The sequence below is a fragment of the Drosophila nasuta genome, chromosome 2R (assembly GCF_023558535.2).
Source record: "Drosophila nasuta strain 15112-1781.00 chromosome 2R, ASM2355853v1, whole genome shotgun sequence".
Classification (NCBI taxonomy): domain Eukaryota; kingdom Metazoa; phylum Arthropoda; class Insecta; order Diptera; family Drosophilidae; genus Drosophila; species Drosophila nasuta.
The window spans coordinates 17,126,302-17,153,974 of record NC_083456.1 but is presented as its reverse complement, the minus strand read 5'-3'; the positions used below and the strand labels follow the sequence as shown (position 1 = coordinate 17,153,974).

Genomic DNA, 27,673 nt, shown 5'->3' with positions numbered 1-27,673 from the left:
CTAAGGCCCGGGCCCGCACGAAGCCCGTACGAATCTTAATTTTAAGGCCCGGGCCCGCCCGAACCCGCTCCGGGCCTGTGTAAGCCCGCGGGCCACGAAAAAAAGCCCGGCCCGTGCCCACCTCTAGTCCCAGTACACTCCCTTGAGGAACGCCTGCGTTTATGAGAAATAGTGTTGACGTATCATTTCTCTGCTGAACGTAGAAGCATCTCTTCGACAAGTAGGATCTCAGTAATAGATAGTATGGGGCAGGTAGCCAATTCTTTATCTTGATGAGCAACCCATTGTGCCAAACACGATCAAACGCTTGTTGAACATCAAGAAACGTACCAGTACAGAATTTTTTGTTCTCAAGTGCATATACAATTTCATTAATAACCCTGTGACATTGTTCAGTGGTGCCGTGGCCTCTTCTAAATCCGAATTGATATTTAGGAATGATGGCAAGTTCGTCCAAAATTGGCAACATCCTCTTAAGTAGTATTTTTTCAAATACTTTCGAGAATATTGTCAACAGACTAATGGGACGGTAGGATGATAGTTCAGCTTCTGGCTTGTTTGGCTTAAGGATCATAATGATTTCTGCACATTTCCATTGACTTGGGTTGTATCAAAATAAATAATGTTGCTTGAGATTTTCTACATTTTAACGGAGATTCTGTGGGACTGGTACTGGAATAGTGTGAACAAATGTTGTTGACAAACACACAATATGTTTCCTTTTTGGAAATAATGTTTCTGTGTTTTGGTATATATAATCGGTGTAAAAATGTATGTTTCAAAAATATTGATAGTGGTCACACTGTAACAAATAAAACAGTTTGAAGCTTTCATTTCAGAAAACAATCAGTTCCGATTTGTTGTTCGAGAATAACATACGAGAATAATTTTTATTACGATTTGTAAAAAAAAATTAAAGCAAAAGTACTATTCAAGCAGATTACATCACACTTATTTCGTACGGTAAGAAAAATTTTGTATAGTAATATTTACATGTAGCAAAATATGTAGGTAAATCTAAGTTTATTATTCAATTACCAGTTTGTTCATGAAAACACGCACATGTGCTTTTGGTAAACATTGTAATTGCATTTTGTCATTCTCACTACGCAAAAAAATCGTGGCTTGCCGCCATTTTGTAAATCGAAGGAAAACTAACTATATAATTTGTAGAGGAATTTCTACATGTGTACATAAAAGCAAAAGCAGAAAAGCAAAATAGAGTGAGAAAATACAAAAGTGAAGATAGTGTGTGTCCGTAAGTTATTCTTATTGACAATTGTCGAAGTAATTCATATTTTTGTTTTTGTTTTGCATGTATAGAACATGTCTGGTCGTGGCAGCTTATTGTCTTTGTTCAAAAAAAAAGATGAGCCTTCCGAAATTTCGGCTAGTATTGGCGATCAAATTAAGGATAGCGGCTTGGATGCTAATCAATCGCTATCAAGCGGCGAGTATCGGCGTGTTGCCAGGGACAATGTCGCCAGCGAATTAGCAACATCTTTTCAAAATGTCAACATCTCAGTTGGACGTGGGCGCGGTCGTGGCCATTTTTTGCAAACAATTATGGCCGGAGGAATTCAGCCTGTGGAGAGCATAAATACCATAGGATCCTCTGAGGGAATTGACATGGGTGCGACTTCAAGCAAATTCGAAGTGTCTGTGGAAAAATCAGGTTCAGATCACAATCAAAACTTAGTGGCCGATGCTAAGACTTGCATTACCAAGCCGGGATTATTTTTGCCAAATCAAATTTATGGCGTAAAAGGTATAACTTTTTATTTGCAATTTTTTAGCAATGTTATTACAAAAATTATATTCAATTCATAATTCATTTTATTATATAATAATGCCCACACAAAAGTATTTATTTAATACCTCCCACAATTTTTATCTGATCGCAATCAAATCAACATCTCAGTTGGACGTGGGCGCGGTCGTGGCCATTTTATGCAAACAATTATGGCCGGAGGAATTCAGCCTGTGGAGAGCATAAATACCATAGGATCCTCTGAGGGAATTGACATGGGTGCGACTTCAAGCAAATTCGAAGTGTCTGTGGAAAAATCAGGTTCAGATCAAAATCAAAACTTAGTGGCCGATGCTAAGACTTGCATTACCAAGCCGGGATTATTTTTACCAAATCAAATTTATGGCGTAAAAGGTATAACTTTTTATTTGCAATTTTTTTAATTAATTAATTATTAATTAATTAACAATTTTTCTTTACCGTTAAGATGACCTTTTTATTTTAATCTTTATTCGCGTTATATAACATTATACTTCTGCTTTTCACAGGCAACCAGATTAATGTGTCAACCAATTACATTTGCCTTAACTCTGATCCCAGCAAGGGAGTCTATTTGTACGAAGTCCGCTTTAATCCCAATGTCGATTCAATCCACTTAAGGATCAAATACTTAAACGAGCATAAGGATAAATTTGGCGGCACAAAGACCTTTGATGGTTGCTTATTATATTTACCAATTTTGCTCAAAGAAGAATTGACAACTTTTGTTACCAAAACTGCGGAAAATGGTGAAATCGAAATACGATTGCTATTCAAGAAGAAAGAGTCCCTCAAGGACTGCATTCAACTCTACAACATTCTTTTTGATCGCATTATGCGTACGCTCAAGTATGTGAAGTTCGATCGCAAAAACTTTGATCCCACACAACCAAAAATAATACCTATTGCAAAATTAGAAGTATGGCCTGGATATGTGACAGCTGTCGACGAATACGATGGCGGTTTGATGCTTTGCTGTGATGTATCGCACCGATTGCTATGCCAAAGGACCGTGTTGGAAGAGCTCGTTGACATCTATCTGCAAAATAAGAGTTGCTTTCAAGAGCAGGCGAAAATGTATTTATTGGGTAGCATTATTATTACCAGATATAATAATCGTACATATAGAATTGATGATATTTGCTTTACTGAAAATCCACAATCGATGTTTGAAACACGCAACGGATCTTGCAGTTATATCGAATATTACAAGACACATCACAATATTAATATCAAAGACATCAAACAGCCGTTATTGATAAGCAAAAAACAACAGAAATATGAAAAAAATGAAGATGAAATACGTTATTCTTTAATACCCGAACTATGCTATTTCACTGGCATCCATGATGATATTCGTGCTGATAAAAAACTTTTGCGCGACATTGCAGCAGTTACGCGAGTTACGCCAAATCAACGGATCTTGGCTTTAGAGAAGTACGTGAAAAATGTGAATACAAATGTCGAGGCAAAGCAAATTCTTGCCAATTGGGGATTGACGCTAGCCAATAACAACGTCAGCGTCGTTGGCCGCAAACTACTTGACGAACAAATATATTTTGCAAATAAAACAGTATCCGCCGGTCCAAATGCTGATTTTTCGCGAGATGTAACCAACAGTGAATTACTCGATGTTGTTCACATAGATAATTGGCTTTTGATATATCACAAAAACGATTTCAGGGCTTGCAATTCATTCATGAAACATATGGAGACATGTTGTGCCGCATTTGGTATGCGCATAAATAAACCAAAGACATTGACATTGGATCAGGATCGCATAGACTCTTATGTGGATGCTCTACGTCGCAACATCGTCAGTGAAACTCAACTAGTTGTTTGTATTTGTCCCACCAGCAGAGACGACAGATACTCGGCGATTAAAAAGATTTGTTGTGCTGAATTACCTGTCGCCTCACAGGTAAAATAGCACACATCCTGTGTGCTTCTTATTAGTAATTACAATGTTTAATTATAGATAATCAACGCCAGAACATTGTTGAATGATGGCAAGAATCGCTCGATAGTCCAAAAGATTATATTACAAATGAACTGCAAATTGGGCGGTTCCTTGTGGTCTGTGAAAATTCCATTCAAAAAAGTAATGATTTGTGGCATCGATTCGTATCATGATCCCAGCCAAAAGAGCAGCTCTGTAGCGGGTAAGTATAGTTAAATAATTAGTTTATACACATTTATTAATATTCTACAAATATATTAGCATTTGTCGCTTCGTTAAACGCAACCTATACGCAGTGGTATAGCAAGGCGGTTGTGCAAACCAAACGAGAAGAGTTGGTTAATGGTCTAACTTCGGCTTTTGAGTGTGCTCTGAAGAGCTATAAGCGGCGCAATGGTTACCTTCCGGACAGTGTTATAATTTACAGGTATTAGGGTAGAAGCATCAAAATATCTTATTCTCCAAAAGTCTTCTACACGAAATATGAGATAAAATTCAGAAGTTACTTATTATTATTATCCTTCACATCTTTCAGAGATGGCGTTGGGGATGGTCAATTAAATCTATGCTCCATGTTTGAGATTCCCCAATTCGAGGCTATTAGTGGCAAAAATATAAAAATAACGTTTATAGTTGTCCAGAAGCGTATAAATACGCGATTCTTTACGGTAATAATTGAATAACGTAAGTTAGCATAAAATTTCGAAGCCTTTCATTCTGACTATTTTCAGGGAAGTAACAACAATTATACAAATCCATCGCCGGGAACCGTAGTTGACAAGGGCATAACACGAGCTCAAATGTATGATTTCTTCTTGGTTTCCCAATCGGTCCGACAAGGAACTGTAAGCCCAACTCATTTCGTTGTGCTACGAGACGATTCGAATTATGGACCAGATATAATACAAAAATTAAGCTACAAGCTATGCTTTTATATTATAATTGGCCTGGAACTGTTCACATTCCAGCGTGCTGCATGGCAAGTCATGAAAGCTTCCGATATTTCATTGTTAAACTTATTAATTTGTTTTTTCGTTTTTCAGTACGCTCATAAGATGGCTTACTTGATTGGTCAAAGCGTTCAGCGTAATACATCGGCTACTCTTGCAGAGAAATTATTTTATTTATAAGATCTAATCAATAAACGTTTATCATAACCATATAATCTATCTATTAAAGCACAAAGCGCACATGAATTACATATGTAATTTTTCATTTTCATTTTAATTTTTCTAATCTATTTTCTTAAACAAACAAAAATTGTGTTTACTGCGCAAACCGCTAATTAGAGCAGAAATCAAATTTTTATTCACACACCAAGATAAAATATTAAGTATTTTAATAAATTTTTAAATTATCTACATACATAGGATTTGATAAATAAAACTCTTTAGATTGAACAACTTATACATTAATGTCCACCAACGCATTTTACATTTACATCACAATCTCTTTCAATTAATAAGCAATTCATACGAAGCATACATATAAATACATACACATGTATGTACGCTGAACATAGCGTACATAGCATATTATTACTGTGAACCGAGAGTAAATGTATCAAACAAACATTTTACATGGTCATCTGTTCAAATTAATGAGTAATTAATACAAAACTTGTGTACGTTTTGTATTTTATTTAAATTTTCTTTCTCAATCTGTTAGCTATGATTAATTTTTCAGGTAAAATCGACTTTTGTATTTAAAATTTCTTTTTTATACCCGCTACTCATAGCGTAAAAGTACATAACATATATTATAACTTTGTGCCGGCAGGAAATGTAAGTAACATGCATAATGAGGCATCTCTGAGCCTATATATTATATAATATATTATTGATCAGCGTCAACAGCCGAGACGATATAACTGTGTCCGTCTCTCCGTATGAACACTTACATCTCAGAGACTATAAGAGATAAAGCTATAAATTTTCGACATCACTTTTTATGTTCACACTGCTAACTATAGAGGTTGCCCAGTTTATAAGGATCTCAAAAGCCGCATCCATCAAAAAGGAATTACCGCCCGCACCCAAAATAAAACGTTGAAAGTCTCCAGATCAAACCCTGAAGTCTTCTTCTCGACTGAGAAGGTCCTCACTAGGACCTATTAACTCTGACAAAAGTGTGACATACGCAAGCGCTTTAAAATCAGGACCGGCTATCCCTGCCTCAAAAAGGTCATTTCTGCAATCAGCACACCAAGAACCGAACATGGCTCAGCAACATCAATCGCCGGAGCAGCCAAAAAGCAACTTCGAAGCTATGATATGCAGCTTACAACAAAGCCTTACAGAATTTATGTCATTCATGCGCACAACTATGCAAGATTTAATGCGAAACCAAAATCTATTGATTCAAATGCTGGTTTCACAACAATCCAAATAATGACTCCCATACGGATCTCTACGTGGAACGCTAACGGCGTTTCACAGCATAAACTTGAGTTAGCTCAATTCCTACTCGACAATCAAATCGACGTAATGCTGCTTTCAGAAACACACCTTACAAACAAATACAATTTTCATCTACGAGGATATACTTTCTACGGAACAAATCATCCAGACGGTAAAGCACATGGTGGGACTGGAATTCTAATCAGAAGCCGTATTAAGCACTACTATCATAACAAATTTGCTAAAAAACAACCTACAGGCCACATCTATAAATATAAAGCTAAATACCGGCAACGAACTTACACTAGCCGCCGTATACTGCCCCCCTCGCTTCACTATAGCTGAAGATGAGTTTATGCAGTTTTTCAACTCACTAGGAGACCACTTCATAGCAGCAGGAGACTACAATGCCAAGCACACACACTGGGGATCTCGTCTCGTGACTCCAAAAGGAAAGCAGCTCTACAATGCCATTATCAACGCCAAGAACAAGCTCGACTATGTTTCTCCTGGCACACCAACATACTGGCCGGCAGACCCAAAGAAACTGCCCGATTTAATAGACTTTGCGATTACCAAAAACATTCAAAAAAAATCTGATAAGCGCCGAATGCCTTTCGGATCTTTCATCTGACCACTCGCCTATACTGTTTATTCTACTCCGGCATCCAGGAACATTGGAACAATCACTAAAATTGACCACACAGAAAACTAATTAAGTATAGAAAGTATATAAGCTCACACATTGAGCTAAGTCCCCATCTCAATAATGAAGCCGACGTAGACAGCTTTGTTAATTCACTGGAGTCTGTACTTGTCTCTGCAGCCCAAGCTTCAACACCTCAAACCGTAAATACACAAAGCAATCGAAAGAAGACAAATCTACAAAGCAGCTCGTCCTCGAAAAGCGACGCTTACGTCGAGAGTGGCAATTCCACAGATCGCCATCTGCTAAGCAACGTCTAAGACATGCCTCACGTGGGCACGGGCCACGAAAAAAAGCCCGGCCCGTGCCCACCTCTAGTCCCAGTACACTCCCTTGAGGAACGCCTGCGTTTATGAGAAATAGTGTTGACGTATCATTTCTCTGCTGAACGTAGAAGCATCTCTTCGACAAGTAGGATCTCAGTAATAGATAGTATGGGGCAGGTAGCCAATTCTTTATCGTGATGAGCAACCCATTGTGCCAAACACGATCAAACGCTTGTTGAACATCAAGAAACGTACCAGTACAGAATTTTTTGTTCTCAAGTGCATATACAATTTCATTAATAACCCTGTGACATTGTTCAGTGATGCCGTGGCCTCTTCTAAATCCGAATTGATATTTAGGAATGATGGCAAGTTCGTCCAAAATTGGCAACATCCTCTTAAGTAGTATTTTTATACCCGCTACCCATAGGGTAGAAGGGTATTATAACTTTGTGCCGGCAGGAAATGTATGTAACAGGCAGAAGGAGGCATCTCCGACCCTATAAAGTATATATATTCTTGATCAGCTTCAACAGCCGAGACGATCTAGCCATGTCCGTCTGTCCGTCTGTGTGTCTGTCCGTCTGTGTGTCCGTCCGTCTGTCCGTATGAACACCTAGATCTCAGAGACTATAAGAGATAGAGCTATAATTTTTTTTCGACAACATTTGTTATGTTTGCACGCAGATCAAGTTTGTTTCAAATTTTTGCCACGCCCCCTTCCGCCCCCGCAAATAAAAAAAATCGAATAACAAGCGTAATTTTAAAGCTAGAGTTACGAATTTTGGTATATATAATAATTACTATAGTAGTTATGATTCCTAAAAATTTGGTTGCGATCAGATAAAAATTGTCGAAGTTATTAAAGAAATACTTTTGTATGGGCAAAAACGCCTACTTACTAGGGGTCTAATTTGCTTTGGCCGACAGTCTGGTATATTGTGCTGTCTATGGTATATTTTGAATGCGGTACTATATCGATATACCAAATATACCATTTGGTATATTTTTTTTTGGTTTTTAGTAGTATATTTGGTATATTTTGAGAAATATACCGCAAAATATATTGCTTTTATTCAAAATGGGTAGCGGGTATCTCACAGTCGAGTACACTCGACTGTAGCTTTCTTACTTGTTTCAAATACTTTCGAGAATATTGTCAACAGACTAATGGGACGGTAGGATGATAGTTCAGCTTCTGGCTTGTTTGGCTTAAGGATCATAATGATTTCTGCATATTTCCATTGACTTGGGTTGTATCAAAATAAATAATGTTGCTTGAGATTTTCTACATTTTAACGGAGATTCTGTGGGACTGGTACTGGAATAGTGTGAAAAAATGTTGTTGACAAACACACAATATGTTTCCTTTTTGGAAATAATGTTTCTGTGTTTTGGTATATATAATCGGTGTAAAAATGTATGTTTCAAAAATATTGATAGTGGTCACACTGTAACAAATAAAACAGTTTGAAGCTTTCATTTCAGAAAACAATCAGTTCCGATTTGTCGTTCGAGAATAACATACGAGAATAATTTGTATTACGATTTGTAAAAAAAAAATAAAGCAAAAGTACTATTAAAGCAGATTACATCACACTTATTTCGTACGGTAAGAAAAATTTTGTATAGTAATATTTACATGTATCAAAATATGTAGGTAAATCTAAGTTTATTATTCAAGAGGAATTTATACATGTGTACATATAATTGTGTTTATATAATTTGTCAAAAGCAAAATAGAGTGAGAAAATACAAAAGTGAAGATAGTGTGTGTCCGTTAGTTATTCTTATTGACAATTGTCGAAGTAATTCATATATTTGTTTTTGTTTTGCATGTATAGAACATGTCTGGTCGTGGCAACTTATTGGCTTTGCTCAAAAAAAAAGATGAGCCTTCCGAAATTTCGGCTAGTATTGGCGATCAAATTAAGGATAGCGGCTTGGATGCTAATCAATCGCTATCAAGCGGCGAGTATCGGCGTGTTGCCAAGGACAATGTCTCCAGCGAATTAGCAACATCTTTTCAAAATGTCAACATCTCAGTTGGACGTGGGCGCGGTCGTGGCAATTTTTTGCAAACAATTAGGGCCGGAGGAATTCAGCCTGTGGAGAGCATAAATACCATAGGATCCTCTGAGGGAATTGACATGGGTGCGACTTCAAGCAAATTCGAAGTGTCTGTGGAAAAATCAGGTTCAGATCACAATCAAAACTTAGTGGCCGATGCTAAGACTTGCATTACCAAGCCGGGATTATTTTTACCAAATCAAATTTATGGCGTAAAAGGTATAACTTTTTATTTGCAATTTTTTAGCAATGTTATTACAAAAATTATATTCAATTCATAATTCATTTTATTATATAATAATGCCCACACAAAAGTATTTATTTAATACCTCCCACAATTTTTATCTGATCGCAATCAAATCAACATCTCAGTTGGACGTGGGCGCGGTCGTGGCCATTTTATGCAAACAATTATGGCCGGAGGAATTCAGCCTGTGGAGAGTATAAATACCACAGGATCCTATGAGGGAATTGACATGGGTGCGACTTCAAGCAAATTCGAAGTGTCTGTGGAAAAATCAGGTTCAGATCACAATCAAAACTTAGTGGCCGATGCTAAGACTTGCATTACCAAGCCGGGATTATTTTTACCAAATCAAATTTATGGCGTAAAAGGTATAACTTTTTATTTGCAATTTTTTAGCAATGTTATTACAAAAATTATATTCAATTCATAATCATCTTTTCAAAATGTCAACATCTCAGTTGGACGTGGGCGCGGTCGTGGCCATTTTTTGCAAACAATTATGGCCGGAGGAATTCAGCCTGTGGAGAGCATAAATACCACAGGATCCTCTGAGGGAATTGACATGGGTGCGACTTCAAGCAAATTCGAAGTGTCTGTGGAAAAATCAGGTTCAGATCACAATCAAAACTTAGTGGCCGATGCTAAGACTTGCATTACCAAGCCGGGATTATTTTTACCAAATCAAATTTATGGCGTAAAAGGTATAACTTTTTATTTGCAATTTTTTTAATTAATTAATTAAAAATTTTAATTAATTAATTATTAATTAATTAACAATTTTTCTTTACCGTTAAGATGACCTTTTTATTTTAATCTTTATTCGCGTTAGTTAACATTATACTTCTGCTTTTCACAGGCAACCAGATTAATGTGTCAACCAATTACATTTGCCTTAACTCTGATCCCAGCAAGGGAGTCTATTTGTACGAAGTGCGTTTTAGTCCCAATGTCGATTCAATCCACTTAAGGATCAAATACTTAAACGAGCATAAGGATAAATTTGGCGGCACAAAGACCTTTGATGGGTCCTTATTATATTTACCAATTTTGCTCAAAGAAGAATTGACAACGTTTGTTACCAAAACTGCGGAAAATGGTGAAATCGAAATACGTTTGCTATTCAAGAAGAAAGAGTCCCTCAAGGACTGCATTCAACTCTACAACATTCTTTTTGATCGCATTATGCGTACGCTCAAGTATGTGAAATTCGATCGCAAAAACTTTGATCCCACACAACCAAAAATAATACCTATTGCAAAATTGGAAGTATGGCCTGGATATGTGACAGCTGTCGACGAATACGATGGCGGTTTGATGCTTTGCTGTGATGTATCGCACCGATTGCTATGCCAAAGGACCGTGTTGGAAGAGCTCGTTGACATCTATCTGCAAAATAAGAGTTGCTTTCAAGAGCAGGCGAAAATGTATTTATTGGGTAGCATTATTATTACCAGATATAATAATCGTACATATAGAATTGATGATATTTGCTTTACTGAAAATCCACAATCGATGTTTGAAACACGCAACGGATCTTGCAGTTATATCGAATATTACAAGACACATCACAATATTAATATCAAAGACATCAAACAGCCGTTATTGATAAGCAAAAAACAACAGAAATATGAAAAAAATGAAGATGAAATACGTTATTCTTTAATACCCGAACTATGCTATTTCACTGGTATCCATGATGATATTCGTGCTGATAAAAAACTTTTGCGCGACATTGCAGCAGTTACGCGAGTTACGCCAAATCAACGGATCTTGGCTTTAGAGAAGTACGTGAAAAATGTGAATACAAATGTCGAGGCAAAGCAAATTCTTGCCAATTGGGGATTGACGCTAGCCAATAACAACGTCAGCGTCGTTGGCCGCAAACTACTTGACGAACAAATATATTTTGCAAATAAAACCGTATCCGCCGGTCCAAATGCTGATTTTTCGCGAGATGTAACCAACAGTGAATTACTCGATGTTGTTCACATAGATAATTGGCTTTTAATATATCACAAAAACGATTTAAGTGCTTGCAATTCATTCATGAAACATATGGAGACATGTTGTGCCGCATTTGGTATGCGCATAAATAAACCAAAAATTGAAATTGGATCAGGATCGCATAGACTCTTATGTGGATGCTCTACGTCGCAACATCGTCAGTGAAACTCAAATAGTTGTTTGTATTTGTCCCACCAGCAGAGACGACAGATACTCGGCGATTAAAAAAGATTTGTTGTGCTGAATTACCTGTCGCCTCACAGGTAAAATAGCACACATCCTGTGTGCTTCTTATTAGTAATTACAATGTTTAATTATAGATAATCAACGCCAGAACATTGTTGAATGATGGCAAGAATCGCTCGATAGTCCAAAAGATTATATTACAAATGAACTGCAAATTGGGCGGTTCCTTGTGGTCTGTGAAAATTCCATTCAAAAAAAGTAATGATTTGTGGCATCGATTCGTATCATGATCCCAGCCAAAAGAGCAGCTCTGTAGCGGGTAAGTATAGTTAAATAATTAGTTTATACACATTTATTAATATTCTACAAATATATTAGCATTTGTCGCTTCGTTAAACGCAACCTATACGCAGTGGTATAGCAAGGCGGTTGTGCAAACCAAACGAGAAGAGTTGGTTAATGGTCTAACTTCGGCTTTTGAGTGTGCTCTGAAGAGCTATAAGCGGCGCAATGGTTACCTTCCGGACAGTGTTATAATTTACAGGTATTAGGGTAGAAGCATCAAAATATCTTATTCTCCAAAGTCTTCTACACGAAATATGAGATAAAATTCAGAAGTTACTTATTATTATTATCCTTCACATCTTTCAGAGATGGCGTTGGGGATGGTCAATTAAATCTATGCTCCATGTTTGAGATTCCCCAATTCGAGGCTATTAGTGGCAAAAATATAAAAATAACGTTTATAGTTGTCCAGAAGCGTATAAATACGCGATTCTTTACGGTAATAATTGAATAACGTAAGTTAGCATAAAATTTCGAAGCCTTTCATTCTGACTATTTTCAGGGAAGTAACAACAATTATACAAATCCATCGCCGGGAACCGTAGTTGACAAGGGCATAACACGAGCTCAAATGTATGATTTCTTCTTGGTTTCCCAATCGGTCCGACAAGGAACTGTAAGCCCAACTCATTTCGTTGTGCTACGAGACGATTCGAATTATGGACCAGATATAATACAAAAATTAAGCTACAAGCTATGCTTTTATATTATAATTGGCCTGGAACTGTTCACATTCCAGCGTGCTGCATGGCAAGTCATGAAAGCTTCCGATATTTCATTGTTAAACTTATTAATTTGTTTTTTCGTTTTTCAGTACGCTCATAAGATGGCTTACTTGATTGGTCAAAGCGTTCAGCGTAATACATCGGCTACTCTTGCAGAGAAATTATTTTATTTATAAGATCTAATCAATAAACGTTTATCATAACCATATAATCTATCTATTAAAGCACAAAGCGCACATGAATTACATATGTAATTTTTCATTTTCATTTTAATTTTTCTAATCTATTTTCTTAAACAAACAAAAATTGTGTTTACTGCGCAAACCGCTAATTAGAGCAGAAATCAAATTTTTATTCACACACCAAGATAAAATATTAAGTATTTTAATAAATTTTTAAATTATCTACATACATAGGATTTGATAAATAAAACTCTTTAGATTGAACAACTTATACATTAATGTCCACCAACGCATTTTACATTTACATCACAATCTCTTTCAATTAATAAGCAATTCATACGAAGCATACATATAAATACATACACATGTATGTACGCTGAACATAGCGTACATAGCATATTATTACTGTGAACCGAGAGTAAATGTATCAAACAAACATTTTACATGGTCATCTGTTCAAATTAATGAGTAATTAATACAAAACTTGTGTACGTTTTGTATTTTATTTAAATTTTCTTTCTCAATCTGTTAGCTATGATTAATTTTTCAGGTAAAATCGACTTTTGTATTTAAAATTTCTTTTTTATACCCGCTACTCATAGCGTAAAAGTACATAACATATATTATAACTTTGTGCCGGCAGGAAATGTAAGTAACATGCATAATGAGGCATCTCTGAGCCTATATATTATATAATATATTATTGATCAGCGTCAACAGCCGAAACGATATAACTGTGTCCGTCTCTCCCTATGAACACTTACATCTCAGAGACTATAAGAGATAAAGCTATAAATTTTCGACATCACTTTTTATGTTTGCAGGCAGATCAAGTTTGTTTCGAATTTTTGTCGCGCCCACTTCCGCTTTCACAAATTGACAAAACTTGAATAACAAGTGATAAAGCTAGAGTCGCGAATTTTATTATATTCAATAATAACTACAGGGTTTGTAATTCCTCAAAGTTTGCTTGCAATCAGATAAAATTGCCAAAGTTATTAAAGAAATAGTTTTGTACCATACCATTTGGAATACTCACTTATAGTATTTTTATGGACTACTATTTGGGTATATTTTAAGAACAATACCGCAATATTGTGCTTTTATTGAAAATAGGTGTCGGGTATCGTACAGTCGAGCACATTCAACTGTAGCTTTCTTACTTGTTTTATTTTAAAAATGAAACTGTATTTTGCATACTCGATAGCCATAGCGTAAAAGGATATTATTAATATAATAACTGTCGAAAGTATATGGATCTAAGAGGCAGAAAGTAAATATATACATATATAATATTCTTGATTAGCGTCAAAAGTCGAGATTCTATAGTCATGCGCGTCTATCATAAAGACGAATAATCTTAAAAATATTCAATTCATAATTCATTTTATTATATAATAATGCCCACACAAAAGTATTTATTTAATACCTCCCACAATTTTTATCTGATCGCAATCAAATCAACATCTCAGTTGGACGTGGGCGCGGTCGTGGCCATTTTATGCAAACAATTATGGCCGGAGGAATTCAGCCTGTGGAGAGTATAAATACCACAGGATCCTATGAGGGAATTGACATGGGTGCGACTTCAAGCAAATTCGAAGTGTCTGTGGAAAAATCAGGTTCAGATCACAATCAAAACTTAGTGGCCGATGCTAAGACTTGCATTACCAAGCCGGGATTATTTTTACCAAATCAAATTTATGGCGTAAAAGGTATAACTTTTTATTTGCAATTTTTTAGCAATGTTATTACAAAAATTATATTCAATTCATAATCATCTTTTCAAAATGTCAACATCTCAGTTGGACGTGGGCGCGGTCGTGGCCATTTTTTGCAAACAATTATGGCCGGAGGAATTCAGCCTGTGGAGAGCATAAATACCACAGGATCCTCTGAGGGAATTGACATGGGTGCGACTTCAAGCAAATTCGAAGTGTCTGTGGAAAAATCAGGTTCAGATCACAATCAAAACTTAGTGGCCGATGCTAAGACTTGCATTACCAAGCCGGGATTATTTTTACCAAATCAAATTTATGGCGTAAAAGGTATAACTTTTTATTTGCAATTTTTTTAATTAATTAATTAAAAATTTTAATTAATTAATTATTAATTAATTAACAATTTTTCTTTACCGTTAAGATGACCTTTTTATTTTAATCTTTATTCGCGTTAGTTAACATTATACTTCTGCTTTTCACAGGCAACCAGATTAATGTGTCAACCAATTACATTTGCCTTAACTCTGATCCCAGCAAGGGAGTCTATTTGTACGAAGTGCGTTTTAGTCCCAATGTCGATTCAATCCACTTAAGGATCAAATACTTAAACGAGCATAAGGATAAATTTGGCGGCACAAAGACCTTTGATGGGTCCTTATTATATTTACCAATTTTGCTCAAAGAAGAATTGACAACGTTTGTTACCAAAACTGCGGAAAATGGTGAAATCGAAATACGTTTGCTATTCAAGAAGAAAGAGTCCCTCAAGGACTGCATTCAACTCTACAACATTCTTTTTGATCGCATTATGCGTACGCTCAAGTATGTGAAATTCGATCGCAAAAACTTTGATCCCACACAACCAAAAATAATACCTATTGCAAAATTGGAAGTATGGCCTGGATATGTGACAGCTGTCGACGAATACGATGGCGGTTTGATGCTTTGCTGTGATGTATCGCACCGATTGCTATGCCAAAGGACCGTGTTGGAAGAGCTCGTTGACATCTATCTGCAAAATAAGAGTTGCTTTCAAGAGCAGGCGAAAATGTATTTATTGGGTAGCATTATTATTACCAGATATAATAATCGTACATATAGAATTGATGATATTTGCTTTACTGAAAATCCACAATCGATGTTTGAAACACGCAACGGATCTTGCAGTTATATCGAATATTACAAGACACATCACAATATTAATATCAAAGACATCAAACAGCCGTTATTGATAAGCAAAAAACAACAGAAATATGAAAAAAATGAAGATGAAATACGTTATTCTTTAATACCCGAACTATGCTATTTCACTGGTATCCATGATGATATTCGTGCTGATAAAAAACTTTTGCGCGACATTGCAGCAGTTACGCGAGTTACGCCAAATCAACGGATCTTGGCTTTAGAGAAGTACGTGAAAAATGTGAATACAAATGTCGAGGCAAAGCAAATTCTTGCCAATTGGGGATTGACGCTAGCCAATAACAACGTCAGCGTCGTTGGCCGCAAACTACTTGACGAACAAATATATTTTGCAAATAAAACCGTATCCGCCGGTCCAAATGCTGATTTTTCGCGAGATGTAACCAACAGTGAATTACTCGATGTTGTTCACATAGATAATTGGCTTTTAATATATCACAAAAACGATTTAAGTGCTTGCAATTCATTCATGAAACATATGGAGACATGTTGTGCCGCATTTGGTATGCGCATAAATAAACCAAAAAAAATTGAAATTGGATCAGGATCGCATAGACTCTTATGTGGATGCTCTACGTCGCAACATCGTCAGTGAAACTCAAATAGTTGTTTGTATTTGTCCCACCAGCAGAGACGACAGATACTCGGCGATTAAAAAGATTTGTTGTGCTGAATTACCTGTCGCCTCACAGGTAAAATAGCACACATCCTGTGTGCTTCTTATTAGTAATTACAATGTTTAATTATAGATAATCAACGCCAGAACATTGTTGAATGATGGCAAGAATCGCTCGATAGTCCAAAAGATTATATTACAAATGAACTGCAAATTGGGCGGTTCCTTGTGGTCTGTGAAAATTCCATTCAAAAAAAGTAATGATTTGTGGCATCGATTCGTATCATGATCCCAGCCAAAAGAGCAGCTCTGTAGCGGGTAAGTATAGTTAAATAATTAGTTTATACACATTTATTAATATTCTACAAATATATTAGCATTTGTCGCTTCGTTAAACGCAACCTATACGCAGTGGTATAGCAAGGCGGTTGTGCAAACCAAACGAGAAGAGTTGGTTAATGGTCTAACTTCGGCTTTTGAGTGTGCTCTGAAGAGCTATAAGCGGCGCAATGGTTACCTTCCGGACAGTGTTATAATTTACAGGTATTAGGGTAGAAGCATCAAAATATCTTATTCTCCAAAGTCTTCTACACGAAATATGAGATAAAATTCAGAAGTTACTTATTATTATTATCCTTCACATCTTTCAGAGATGGCGTTGGGGATGGTCAATTAAATCTATGCTCCATGTTTGAGATTCCCCAATTCGAGGCTATTAGTGGCAAAAATATAAAAATAACGTTTATAGTTGTCCAGAAGCGTATAAATACGCGATTCTTTACGGTAATAATTGAATAACGTAAGTTAGCATAAAATTTCGAAGCCTTTCATTCTGACTATTTTCAGGGAAGTAACAACAATTATACAAATCCATCGCCGGGAACCGTAGTTGACAAGGGCATAACACGAGCTCAAATGTATGATTTCTTCTTGGTTTCCCAATCGGTCCGACAAGGAACTGTAAGCCCAACTCATTTCGTTGTGCTACGAGACGATTCGAATTATGGACCAGATATAATACAAAAATTAAGCTACAAGCTATGCTTTTTATATTATAATTGGCCTGGAACTGTTCACATTCCAGCGTGCTGCATGGCAAGTCATGAAAGCTTCCGATATTTCATTGTTAAACTTATTAATTTGTTTTTTCGTTTTTCAGTACGCTCATAAGATGGCTTACTTGATTGGTCAAAGCGTTCAGCGTAATACATCGGCTACTCTTGCAGAGAAATTATTTTATTTATAAGATCTAATCAATAAACGTTTATCATAACCATATAATCTATCTATTAAAGCACAAAGCGCACATGAATTACATATGTAATTTTTCATTTTCATTTTAATTTTTCTAATCTATTTTCTTAAACAAACAAAAATTGTGTTTACTGCGCAAACCGCTAATTAGAGCAGAAATCAAATTTTTATTCACACACCAAGATAAAATATTAAGTATTTTAATAAATTTTTAAATTATCTACATACATAGGATTTGATAAATAAAACTCTTTAGATTGAACAACTTATACATTAATGTCCACCAACGCATTTTACATTTACATCACAATCTCTTTCAATTAATAAGCAATTCATACGAAGCATACATATAAATACATACACATGTATGTACGCTGAACATAGCGTACATAGCATATTATTACTGTGAACCGAGAGTAAATGTATCAAACAAACATTTTACATGGTCATCTGTTCAAATTAATGAGTAATTAATACAAAACTTGTGTACGTTTTGTATTTTATTTAAATTTTCTTTCTCAATCTGTTAGCTATGATTAATTTTTCAGGTAAAATCGACTTTTGTATTTAAAATTTCTTTTTTTATACCCGCTACTCATAGCGTAAAAGTACATAACATATATTATAACTTTGTGCCGGCAGGAAATGTAAGTAACATGCATAATGAGGCATCTCTGAGCCTATATATTATATAATATATTATTGATCAGCGTCAACAGCCGAAACGATATAACTGTGTCCGTCTCTCCCTATGAACACTTACATCTCAGAGACTATAAGAGATAAAGCTATAAATTTTCGACATCACTTTTTATGTTTGCAGGCAGATCAAGTTTGTTTCGAATTTTTGTCGCGCCCACTTCCGCTTTCACAAATTGACAAAACTTGAATAACAAGTGATAAAGCTAGAGTCGCGAATTTTATTATATTCAATAATAACTACAGGGTTTGTAATTCCTCAAAGTTTGCTTGCAATCAGATAAAAATTGCCAAAGTTATTAAAGAAATAGTTTTGTACCATACCATTTGGAATACTCACTTATAGTATTTTTATGGACTACTATTTGGGTATATTTTAAGAACAATACCGCAATATTGTGCTTTTATTGAAAATAGGTGTCGGGTATCGTACAGTCGAGCACATTCAACTGTAGCTTTCTTACTTGTTTTATTTTAAAAATGAAACTGTATTTTGCATACTCGATAGCCATAGCGTAAAAGGATATTATTAATATAATAACTGTCGAAAGTATATGGATCTAAGAGGCAGAAAGTAAATATATACATATATAATATTCTTGATTAGCGTCAAAAGTCGAGATTCTATAGTCATGCGCGTCTATCATAAAGACGAATAATCTTAAAAAAATTCAAATAGTAGTAATCAAATGTATTTACTTTTATTGAACATTTATAATCTGTATTAACCTATTCCAAGGATAGAATGTAATTATAACTTTGTGATTACACGAAATCAAAATCAATATAACAGGCAGAAGGGGTGTAAAAGTGTAGAAATAAAATAGTATATTTTTATACTAAAATTGGCTGCGGCAATATTATTTCTAGTTTTCGGTATATTGATTTGGTATATTCTTGGAATAAGCGAGTAACTCACAGTCGAGCCCACTCGGCTATAGCTTTGTATTTAATAGTATATCATTATACTTAATATGGCTACCAACCATATTTATTTTCTGTATATTAATTTGGTATATTATAGGAATTATACCGCACTCCCTTGCTTTTAATAAAAATGAGTAAGCGGGTATCACACAGTCGAGCAGTATTAACTATAGCTTTCTATCTAATTGTTGTATATTTTTTGTATCAAATACAACAATTCACTGCTCTTGCCATTTAATTAAATTATACTTCAAGAGTGTATGAATTGTAGCAGAGTTTGCAACTTTGTCGCACTCATTTTTATTGATATGAGCCACGTGGCAAGCATGTATGAGAATATTGTTTTAATTGCTTTGCATAAAAATCAAAGCAGCATATGCAACTTTGTGGCCATTTGTCATACAAAGTGTAACACTTAACAGCTGGCCCATAAATTAAATGTTCGCGTTGAACATTTCAACGCAAATTACAGTTACACTTTTACAAATTAACACCCTCCTCCCCCCCCGCTCTTACCGTGGCTAATTGTAATTAATAATGCACTACAAGCGGAACACCTGACGGAGCCACGCCCCCAAGCCAACATATCCTCACTTCCTATTTCCCATATCTCATGTCCCATTTTCCATATCCCATATTCCATCTGATGCAATTAATTAACGGGACATATACAACTTGAAACACACTCGTATAATGATGATGACCACTTCCGCTCATTAAGCAGTTGAAAAATTAACATGTAACTATAATTTATGCATGCAAAGTTAAGTACATATATCAAAATGTATAGTCATAGTATAAAGGGCACTCCCTCTCGGCAAACATACATATCCCAATGTGCATATTTTAAATGCCTAGTCTGATTGATGACAATAGAACTGTGCAGGTAAAATCAACATGGACAGGTGACAACAATTTTATATATTCTTTTGATTATATTTGTATTGTCATTGGAGCCTCTTAATGCCATTTCCAATGCATTTCATCGCAGTATTTCATTTAATTTTCAAGTTTAAGCCAAACCGAACTCAATTTGAGAAATCTGTTTTTTTTTTTTGTCTTTGGTAAATGGCCGCCAGTAAAACTATGGAAAATTCCGAGAAACACAAAAGCAAAACTGCATAGAGACCAGACTATGCATACGTACATAACGAAGAGTGGTGAAAAATAAGAGAGGAGATGGGGGCGGGGATGAATTGAAGCACCGTAGCACCGAGATCTGTTTGCATTATTGATGGCCTGGATTATCTTTGAGCAGCGTCTGTACTATTGACGAGAGCGTTGACAACTATCTACGAGAATATCTAGAGTATGAATTTATGTATGTGTGTGTCTAAAGTGTAGAGTGTTGGAGGTTGAGCTGAGCTTAGCCAAGCTGCTGCTGATGCTGCTGCTTGCTTCAAGAATATTTGCAATTTAATTAATTTAGAAGTGTTTGTTCTATCAAGTGTTGATTGTCTCACTTGTTTGTGGCACTTAGGAGCGTGCCAGCTGAAAGACAACGAGAGAACGACAATGCATCCTCCTACAGCCCAAAATCGATAAGCCGCACGACTGGTCAAGCTGTTGCAGGTCCTGCCAGCCTGCCTGCTTGCAATCTCACACTCACTTCTCTCACTTCTCAGTGTTCTTTAGTCGAGTGGCCGTCTCAGTCCCAATCGCATTCCCTGGAGATTGACCATCGTCGTCTGGTGGCGCCATGCAATGCTTTTTATCTTAATCTGCTGCAAATAGACATTAAATGCTATTTCTTTAGATTTATTCAAACAACAACAACAACAAGAGCAACAGCAACTAGAACAACAAGAGCATAAAGAGAAGAAATAGCAATAGCAACCGACACAGCGACAGATTGGCACGAGCGGGCAGCCAAGTGGCAATTTGTGGCTTTGCACGGCAAACCGACATCATCAGCGCTGGGATAGAACAAAAGCCAGACAACTAGCTAGCCAGTGAGTTGGAAACTCTGTCTGTAGGAGGAGACAAGGAAGTGTGGGAGTGAAGAAGACTATTGCGGGGTTGAAGTTGTCGGCATTTGTCCCACGGGCATTGCATGTTTGAAGCAAATTTATTACAAGCAACAGCCCGCAGTCGCAGTTGTCTGGGCCATCAGCACTTGGCTTGCCTTGGCTCAGCTCAACTCCACACAATCCACCAGCTAGCCTGGTGTATGTACGTGTCGCTATGTATTGAGTGCAAATCTGTTGGGCTAGTGGGAATGGGGGAGTGAGTAATACTGTCGCCGAGCTTGACCCTAGGCCAACTATCGACAAGCATCTTCGACTTGGTCTGTTGACTGTGTGCTGTCTCTGCTGACTACTTTGCCACTTATAAATTCCAGCAGTACATGGCCCAAACACTTGTTACATCAATTAGACGGCCACAGAGTGGCAAACTCCATCTAAATGTACATATATATATATATGAATATATGTGTGTGGTTGGAATGTGAAAAGAGATTGTTGGTCTTGAACCATCAAGGTATCCAGCAGTGACCAGTTGCAATCGCAAATTCGTTTAGTTTTGGGCGTGACAATGGCATGTGGGTATAATTATTAGTTGTGAGGGCGAATGCCAAAGGTTAGTTGGTTTCTGGAATGTTTGCCATCCATGTCCAAGGATACCAACGATGCCATGCCATAGATATGGCTCAAGAAGTTGAGGAAACTGTGTCTAAGAATGTGGCCATGCTTGATGGTTGGAGGGGCTGAGACAAAAGTAGAAATGGCCGAGCACTCTAATTGATTGTATGTCCACAACCCCCAAATGTTAGAATGTTAGAGTGACAGAATAATCCAATGGACTTAATGTACTCTTAAATAATATTTATTACTCACGAGCTGGAAGTAAATCATATGAAATTATCAAGTAAAATATTGCATTAATTCGCTGTAAAAGAATTTAAGATGACCGAAATTTTAATTAAAATTGTTAGTTAATTTTGATTTTGTGTAAATTTGTACTTTGCAAAATTTATTTTCTCTGCCACAATTTGAAATATAATTAGCTAATGAAAGCAGTTAATTTAATAAATAAAAATAATTGGTATGCTTACTTTAGCTAATTTATGAGTTTACTTTATGCCAAAGAATGTCTGCAATATTAGGAGTTTCAAGCTACACAAATGTATATATATCTCAGAATAACATTGCTTAATTAAATCGTATCCTAGCTGCAACACAAACTCAAATTTCATCGTCAAGCATGCACCTATTGTATAATTGTGGAATAACTCTTTGTAAGTGTGTGTGCTGAAATTCAACATGCCTTTTGAAAGTGCAGCATTAAATCTGTGCATAATTAAAGTTATTCTGCCTAATTATTTTCTATTTCAATTTGCTCGCATATAAAAGTTGTGCATTTGTTTTCAATTTTGAATGAAACTCTAGTTAATATCCTGTAAATTATTTTAAGCAGTTCAGAAATCATTCTAAATAATTATTCGTCTGCTTCAAATATTTTGGCTAAGGTATAAAAACGCATATATGGTTAGTGTTTTATATTATAGGGTATCTCTGACAATACGTTTTTGCGTTTCTCTCTGAGCGATGTTGCATTGAATAGGTAAAACAGTTAATTATTCAGAACTTGATGACTAAACAATGAGGCGTCTGTGCAACTGGACGACCTTACAATTTAGTTCAGCATTTTATATCATTAATTAATGAACAGAAATTATTTTATTTTGATCTGGCAAAATGGCCTAAACAACATGAAACATACAAAATAATAAGGATAAGAAGCAAAAAAACACAAACACCAAGGCAATTAAAATCAATTAAAATGCGAGTATATAAATAATGTGCATTAAACTAAAAATTTCCAAAAATGAGTATAAAGTGCACAGCTAATATGCTTAAATTATGGAATTAGCAAATGCTTTAAATGAATATGTGGCACTTGATGCTTGCAATTATGTATTCTCTCTCATATAATTAGATCGGTGTTATGCTTCTCGTTGAGCATCAATTGTCAGCAGAAAATCAATTCAGATATATATTGTTTTAAATTAACTAATTTTAAATATATATTTATAGCAAAATTAGTGGAAATTTTCTTTGACATATTTGGCATTAGCGCTGCTGATAAAATTGCTTAAATTGTATGGTAAAATTTGACAAAATTTATTAAAATTATTTTATCAAAGTACTAAATGCTAAATAAAGGGAAGAATAAACTCTTTATTTAATTTATTGTTTACAAGTTTTACTGATTCAAAGTCTATTTATTTTCTTTTATTTTATTTTCATTTTATTTTATGTCATTATTTTCTATTTTCGAATAGTAAAGCCTTTTCAGTCACTAGCTTAGTTTGCACAACATAGTTGACTAAATTGTTATTGCTGCACGAATGCATCTTGGACATTACTGAGCTTATGCACAGCTCGCGTTAATCCTTTCAATTAGTGCGCCAAAGTCGCTCCAGATCAATTTGCCATGCCACAAATTCAATTTTGCTGTCATTGCATCTCGTTTGAAGTTAAACCAAACTGAAAATTGAGTACTGTGACCCACAATCACTTGACGGTCCCGTTTCGCCATCCTTTGTTTGTCGGTCATCTGGATATTGCGTATGAAGCGGCGGGGTTTATACTATTTGCTGACTGTGTGCGGTGCGAAAGCTTGCAGCAAATGAATATTTAAATCCCAATGTATGCAAATGCACTGCAAGCTCTGCATTAAACAGTAGCAAAATATTTGCAAGGGGTCTTCGTTGACTTAAAAAAAAAAAGGAATGATCAAATTAAATGATAGCCATCGTAGCTTCAACTTTGTGAGTTGGATTGATTGATTCCTTACTTAATGCAAAGTCCTCTAATTAAAGATTAAATTATAATATACTTTCTTTTTGTATACATCTATTTACGGACTAAATGGCGATTGCATGTTGAGGAAGCGTTGTGTTGAATTTTATGAAGCAACAAATAAACAAATTACACTGCACAGCAAAGTGTAATAAATAAACGCAAATGCCGCAAAACTGCACAAATAGCTGTCATTAGGGGCAACAAAAAAGAGCGCTGGACTAGGTCTGATAGAGAGCAGGTGTGGCATAATTGCCGAACATTTTGCCCGTTAACCTAAGGAAATTGCTAACACACAAAAACCGACGCTCACATGAGAGGCAACAGCAACAAACAATGTGAAGCCGCGCGGCAGCAAGAAGCGGCAAAAGAGCGTCATTGTTGGATACGAGGTGCGAGGTGGGAGGAGGAGTGGAGAGTAGCAAATAAGAACAACAAAGCTTAGCAGCTTAAAATAATTTATTGTGCTTAAAGTAAGTAAATGGCTAAATGCCGGCATATGGCAGGTCAGCAATCGAGCAGAACGTTTACCTACCCGATGCCGAACCGTTCCCGATTGCCAAACGCTCATATATGTGTGTGTGTGGCGCCTGGCACGCACGGAAGTCAAGTAATGTTAATGTCTGGTCAACTGGAAAAACAAAGTAAATTAATTGTAGGTTCAAAGAACGCAAGCAGCCGAGAACGACGAGACCATGTGGCCCAGGCAAGGCAACGAAAGGCAAGGCATGCTCCGTCAACGTAAGGCAATGTCAGGTCACAGGAGAGTGCTAAGCCTGCCGGCTGGCCGCCATTGCCGATTATCGAGTGCGACGCGGTCACTGAAGACTTCCTGCTTGACTTGAATGTGTAGATGTGTGCTAGTGTGTGCCAGCTTGTGTGTTACTTGGTATTGGGTTTTTCAGCAAAGTGCAGCCAAGCGAAACCAATTTCCTATACATTGTAACCAGGCCAAACCGGAGTCATAGCCATGCTTGCTGCCTCTCTCTCTCTCTGTCTCTCTGACTCTCCTTCTCTTTCGTAGTGTCTGCCACACACAGCGTGTGTCCGTGTGCGCTTCCTGTTGCAGTCGACTGAGTCGGTGAGTTGACAAAGCGCGTGTTGATGCGCGTGTCAAACTTGCACTGCCTGCCGGAAATGCTGCCAACAATGTACTATTTTTGACCAGAGAGCGCCTCTTTTGGGACGCGCATAACGAACGCGCGGTTTACTGCCACGTAATATATCAATGCGCTTCCCTGGGTGGGTCAACAGCAGTCCAGCTGAAATATGAGTTGGTCTTGCTTCGATGACTGGCTTATGCAAATACTTAGTGGAGGCAAAACTTTTAGTGTGCAAGTTGTTGGCATTAAGCTGTAAATGCTTATTTACTTAGGCCAGCATTAAGAGTCTATACACACATCGAGTGTATGTCAATAGCTTGACTTAAATGTATTTAACAACAGGGTCAATAGAAGATTTGAGTTAAGCTGCTAAATTATAGCAAAACTTTGCTTCATTTGCCATAAAAATATGTTATAATAAATATAAGAATATCGTATAAGAATTTTCTAATTAATTAAGTTTCTGCTCAGAAAGGAAACAAATCTTTTGTTTCTTTATTGTGATTATTTTTGTCTATTCATTGACCTTTCAATACACATTAGTTTGATCCGTTTTTTTGGCTTCCTGTAGAGACTAAGTAACTTCGACTTGGTGTGCACAGTTTTTCATTTCCTGTTGGACATCAACTGCGATTCAATTTTCAACTGTTTGCAAAAGCCCCACGGCCAGGGCAGCACAGCTCGTGACATATGTCACAATGTATGTGAGTTCGGGTGTGTGAGTGTGTGTGTGTGCCACAGCGCCGCAAGATAAAAAGAAAACATACAAAATAAAATCATTTGTTGACAATTTGCTTAGCTGCTGTTGCCACTACAATATTTTTGCTCGGTTGTCGGTTGGTGGGCGACTTGCAAGTTGTTTTTCGCAAATTATTTGGTATGCAAAACACTTTCGGCAAATATTGATTTTGAAAATTTGTTAGAGCACAAAGAAAAAAAAAGGAGCATACTCGTATAACAAAACGACAGCGTCTACGCGACATTGTAGCAGCATTAAGGCGATGGCGACGGCGACAACGACGACGTCGATGGCCCAAAAGGCAGTAAAATTCGTAGCATACTTTCAGGGCGTACAGAGCATCAAAAGTCGCACGCTGACGTCACAAAAGGCTGCCTTCTAACTGCATTGGTATGCACGGACCTCAACAGCAATGTCTTTGCCATGCTGCTGCCACCGCGCTGCGATGCGATGCGCTCCTCTGCAGTCGCGCTCGGCACGTGATGTGTGCCACATGCCGACGTGAAGGAAACTTTTGCTGCAGCTTCACGAGTGTTGCACACGGGCAACTCTTTAAATTAGCTTTAACAGAACACAAAAAAAGAAACGAAAGAATGTGGAAATGCCGAAGCAGCTGTATCATATTTTGTGCGAAATCCAGCAGAGTTTTCAGTGGCTGCACAACGCAATTTGGGCTTGCATTTAATTAGCCTTCTGCTAAGGCGCCGCAAGTGCAACAACCCGAAAATTTGCATACATAAACGCAGCAAACGGGCACCAACTGAATGAATGCCATGAATGCAAGCGAGCGACCGACCGTCTGTTTGAATGGGTGAAATGGGAGGGCGGGCAGGTCTGTTGCTCGGCTCATCCGCGGAGTCAAAGCCATTCTCCTGGCTGGGAATATAGCCTGTGCCTGTAAATGCAAAGTTTTTCGATTTAAGTTCATAATTAAAGTGCGAGCATACAAGCAGCGCAAGCGCAAAGTTAAATTGAGTTTAAATTTCGCATGCACTTGCATTAATTTGGTTATTCGCGCGCGCGATGCGAAGGTCACATGACTCTGCTCTGTCGCCTTTAACCGGCACATTGAAGGCCACATTCCCAAATTGCTAGATTCCCACTTGTGTTCACCTCACACTCACACTCACAGACTCACTTACGTGTGTATGCTGCCACATCTCAAGTCGAGGGAGTTTGCCTCCGTTTGGTGCGTGTTAAAGACAATAATTTGGGCAATTTTGGGCGGCGAACTAACGAATTTCACAGCCCTGCAGCCTAACCTGGCAAGGACACAGACGCACAGCTCAGCGCAGCGCATCCTGGCTGACATTTATTGAATAACTTGGCGGATATTTTCAATATTTGAGTTGTGCGCTAATGCGCCTAAAGTTCGCTACCAAACTGTCAACAAATTTCAGGCGTATTTCAAAAATATCCACAAAAAAATACTAGAAAGTGCTCGGCGAAAAAGTTTGCACAGTTTTTGCGAGTTCTCGGATTGTTTGGGGGCCCGACATAAACTATAGCCGCACTGAGACGATGACGATGACGATGACGATGTCGACAGCAACGCTGACATTGTGCACAAGTTAAACATTTTCGCGGCTTTCAGTTTATGAACGCTAAAGTCTTGCGATTTCCATTCCCGTCCTCATATTTTAAATATATATTTTTTGTGTGTTAACGCGTTTTTCTTTTTTGCCAATTAGGCAAAGTTTTCCAAACTGATGATGAAGCCGTTTGTG

At 36.9% G+C, this 27,673-nt stretch overlaps 3 pseudogenes; all 3 read left to right on the top strand.

Moving 5' to 3' along the window:
• The first annotated feature begins 1,214 nt into the window (after positions 1–1,214).
• On the top strand, positions 1,215–4,958 carry LOC132786467 (protein argonaute-3-like; annotated as a pseudogene).
• Positions 4,959–8,616: 3,658 nt separating this feature from the next.
• LOC132786491 (protein argonaute-3-like) lies at positions 8,617–13,036 on the top strand (annotated as a pseudogene).
• Positions 13,037–14,349: 1,313 nt separating this feature from the next.
• LOC132786540 (protein argonaute-3-like) lies at positions 14,350–17,749 on the top strand (annotated as a pseudogene).
• The last annotated feature ends 9,924 nt before the right edge of the window (positions 17,750–27,673 follow it).